Source organism: Mandrillus leucophaeus, unplaced genomic scaffold, assembly GCF_000951045.1.
Source record: "Mandrillus leucophaeus isolate KB7577 unplaced genomic scaffold, Mleu.le_1.0 Scaffold111, whole genome shotgun sequence".
NCBI classification, from domain to species: Eukaryota; Metazoa; Chordata; class Mammalia; order Primates; family Cercopithecidae; genus Mandrillus; species Mandrillus leucophaeus.
In genome coordinates this window covers 2,504,712-2,509,272 of record NW_012099321.1, presented here as the reverse complement: position 1 = coordinate 2,509,272, position 4,561 = coordinate 2,504,712, and positions in this window count along the sequence as shown.

Below are 4,561 nucleotides of genomic sequence, written 5' to 3'. Positions count from 1 at the left end.
TTGAAAGGGTCACCTTACCTAACAGTGGAAACCCTTAGTATCGGGCAGTTTAATAATCCTCATGTACATTTCCAACTAACCTTTGTATAGCAGCAGCTTCCTCCACTTATCTTCTCACAACGGTGCGAGTTGTTTTATAATCAACCCCAATTTACTGAGGCAAGCAAGGTTTAGTTATCTATGATGACTTCCCTAATAAGTGGTGGAGTTAGAATTCCAACTCAGTTTTCTTTTTCCAAAGTCTATATTCTGATTATGATCATCATTATTCAATATAATGATACCAGCCTATTAAGTTAATGATATTTTCTCCAGCCCAGGGGTGTTTTTAAGGGAGTGAATTTCTGTTGATGTAGGGAGGGTTAATTCACAGTGGATGTGGGGAGGCAGTGGTAGGAAATTGAGGGAGAAGAGGGGAAACGGGAGGAGATGAGTGAAGGGCTGAGTTTAGGGATCATGTGAGGCTCATTGTTGAAGGATTCCTGGGTTGACTCGCTGCTGTTTCAGCACCTTGGGTCTCTGGGCAGCCATCAGATATGCCATTGGTGATTTTAACCAATGGGCCAATGAACTGGTAGTACTTGGGGATTTGGAAACTGACACATAAGACTCATTTTTGGAGGGCACTTTGCACTGAGGTCATTTCCATGGCCTCACAATCTCAGACCTCCAGCCCGTGAGGGGTGGGCGACGTTCTCTGGGGAGTTTGTGAACACTTGGCAGTTTCCCTCACGTTGCCATGTTAATGCAGACAGGGAGATGGTGGTGTCAGGGTTAGGATGGGAACAGCTTCCTTTGATGACCCAGTCTTTCCAATGAGAGATGCCAATCAAAGATGACTTCAGTTGCTTTTGTCCATTTCCAATCTGGCCTTTAAAAAGTGCTTTAACATTCCTCATTGTAATGTGCCCTCCCAGAAGTCCTATGGGGTGGGTTCTAGCACAGCCCCCATTTTAGAGATGAAGAAGCTTGGGTTTCAGAGAATGCCTGACCCACACAGTGTCCTGAAGACAGATTTGGATCTACATCTGCTGGTGTCAGAGCCCACCAGGATCTCTCTATTCTCCTTCAGGTCTGCAGCTCCTGAGGAAAAGACCAGGCAAGAGTGACGTGTCAGTGGCTCAAGCAGTCCTGTGTTATCACGAAGGCCCCTGCAGAGGAACTCAAAGTCTGGGGCTGTAGGTTCATTGGGGACAGTCTATGTTGAAGCTTTTAGGGAGGACGGCCTATGTTGAAGCAATTATTTCTAACAGGCTTGCTATAAGTATCGTTAAAAGCTTTGAAAGTAGTATAGGGTCTGTAAAAGCAATCCAAGTAATTCTGAAAGTGTCCCACCCACTCTTTAGCAGTAACTATTGTTAAAGGTTCTGTGTGTCTTCTAGGCCAGTGGTCCCCAACCTTTTTGGCACCAGAGACTGGTTTTGTGGAAGGCAGTTTTTCCATGGACTCGGTTTTTCCAAGGATGGTTTTGGGATGATTCAAGCGTATTACATTTATTGTGCACTTTATTTTCATTATTATTACATTATAATATATAATAAAATAATTATACAACTCACCATAATGTAGAATCAGTGGGAGACTTGACTTTGTTTTCCTGCAACTAGACAGTCACATCTGGGGGTGATGGGAGACAGTGACTGATTACCAGGCATTTGATACTCATAAGGAGTGTGCGACCTAGATTCCCTCGAATGCACAGTTCACAATAGGGTTTGCACTCCTATGAGAATCTAAGGCCACTGTTGATCTGACAGGAGGCGGAGCTAAGGCAGTAATTTGAGCGATGGGGAGCAGCTATAAACATAGAGGAAGCTTCGCTCACTTGCCTGCCGCTCAAGTCCTGCTGTGCAGCCCAGTTCCTAACAGGCCATGGGCTGGTACTGATCCGTGGCCTGGGGGTTGGAGAACCTTGTTTTAGGCATTTTAAGTGTGATATGTTGTATATTTATGTATGTGTGTTATATATAAAATGCTTTTTTTTTTTTTCTGAGATCGAGTCTTGCTCTGTTGCCCAGGCTGGAGTGCAGTGGTGCCATCTCAGCTCACTGCAACCTCTGTCTCCTGGGTTCAAGTAATTCTCCTACCTCAGCCTCCTGAGTAGTTGGGATTACAAGCGCCCGCCACCATGCCCAGCTAATTTTTGCATTTTTAGTAGAGACTTGGTTTCACCATGTTGGTCAGGCTGGTCTCGAACTCCTGACCTCAGGTGATCTGCTTGCCTCAGCCTCCCAAAGTGCTGGGATTACAGGCATGAGCCAACCTGCTTGGCCTAAAATTCTTTTAAGTGTAAGCAGGATCACACTATACATATAATACTGAAACTTGCTTTTTCATTAAAGAACATTTTATAAACATGTATTCACGGTAGGCATATCTCATTCTTTTTAATGAATGCACAGTATTAATATTTCATTTTATGGATGAACCAGTTTAACCTCTTACCTATTGATAAACATTTAGGTTGATTCTAGCTTTGTTTTCTATTACAAATGGTGCTTCAGTGAGCATCCTTGTACAGTGGGATAAATTCACATAAATGAAATTTCTGGCATGTAGGATTTGTACCTTTAGAAGTTTGATGGATATTGCTATATTTGCTCTCCAGGTTGTCCTCATTTATGCCATCAATCTAAACATTGTGTTTTTTTGCATGTGTTCAGTAAATGCCGAGGAAGTTGGTCTTGACAGTTTATCCAATTATTAGTGTGATTCAACCACCCACTCTGTTCAGGGGTGGTTCCACCACATTCTGGGGCATGTGATTTAAATCCCTTCTCTGCCCTCACTGGCTGGGGTATTGTGGAGAGTTTGCTTCACTTACCAGAGACAAGACGTCTTAGTGGAGATGACAGTACCTCTCTTGAAGAGTAGACTTGGGGACCTAAGGAATGTTTGTCAAACTTCTTGTGCAGTGCGTGGCACTGACTAGGTACTTAATATCCACTATCATCATTCCCTGAAAGAGTGGCCGGCTCCTGCCATCTGATCTTTATGAGAGAGGATGGAACAGTTTGCCAAAGGACACAGAAGGACAGCTGAGGCACAGGTCATCACTGGCCTATCTGTGTTTGTAGTGGCAGAAAAAAAACTCTTAAATTTCCTAGACTTCAATTATCTTTAGGGCGGTAACTTTATTTTCTACTTCTTTGTGTTGCTGTCAGTGCTGGGTCTGGTGTCTGGTACATAGCAGGTGCAGTTAGATGTTCAGGGTGGGAGGCAAGCAAGGGTTTTGACCAGGGACCAGCTTGCTAGAAGGAGGCCCTGCGGAGGGAGAGTGTCATATTTTAGAATTCATACACATTAGGATATGTAAATTATGCATCTCGCTTTTTCCTCTTTAGAGAATTTCAGAAAGAAGCTTCGATGGGAGTTGAGAGAAGGGAGAAACAACAACACAGCCTAGGCGTAGAAATCCCCTTTTAAAAATTGCCTTTGGGGCCGGGTCATGGAGCCAGGAGGAGGAAATATGGGTGCTGTGTAGGAAAATGTGGGTAATTGGCACTCGGGGTGGAGTGGGTGCTTGCTGATCCTGAGTGGAGCCTTGGGCTCTCTGGATGTGGTATTTTGAGCTCCCTCTCTCCTGCTGGACCTGGCGCTTCTCGTCTCTGGGGCACACTGCTTACTCCTCCGGTCTTTTCTTACTCTATTTTTGGAAATAGTGTCCTTCCTTCCCCCGCAAGAGTCACCCTCCCTGCCCTGCCTGGCCACTCCAAAAGCATCTGGTGTCAAGAACTCTATCCGAAAGACTTGATCCCTGATGCCTCAGGCTGCCAGTGCCTCAGGCTGGCGGGGCACAGACACAGGTGGGAGAGGAGGAGGCAGGGCTGTGCCCTGCGGCTGGGAGTGACTGGGGATGGGGCCAGGTGACTCAAGTTATAATCTGGGCCTGACCTCTGACTTCTCACTGTATTGTGCCTCTCTGTGCTTCAACCTTCCCTTCTGTTCAACACAGTCAGACCTGCCCTCGCCTGTTCACGAGAGAGCTACAAGGACAGCTCAGTGCTTGATACCAAAGCAAGAGAAATCGCAGGGAGGAAATCCCTCTGTCGGTAATTCAAGAGTGTGTGTTGCATTCATGCCTCTTATGGGTCCTCTGGAGTTGGGAAGATGTGCCACCCAAATAATATTCCACACAGAGGACCGGGCCTCCTGCCTGCCCACGCCTAGTTTATTCACAAAGGGCCAGCTCTGAATTTCTTCTCTGTCCCTTCTTAGCTGTATGATCTTGAGCAAGTTACCTCGCCTCTCTGGCCAGAGTTTCTCATGGCGAAATGAAGATAACAACAGCACCTCATTAGGCTGTGAGAGGATTCAGTATTATTATTATTATCTTTGATACTGCATAAAAATTTCATTTCAAGGCAGATTTACCTCACTCAGCCTACAGTCAAGAAGGCTATAGACTATAGTTTGCTATAGAGCATGCTATATGCTATAGTACATGGTATGCTGCGTATGCCAAGTGCTATAGACCATGCTATATGCTATAGTATATCTTATGCTATGTTATATATGATATATTGCTATAGACCATCCTATATGGTATAGTATATGCTAT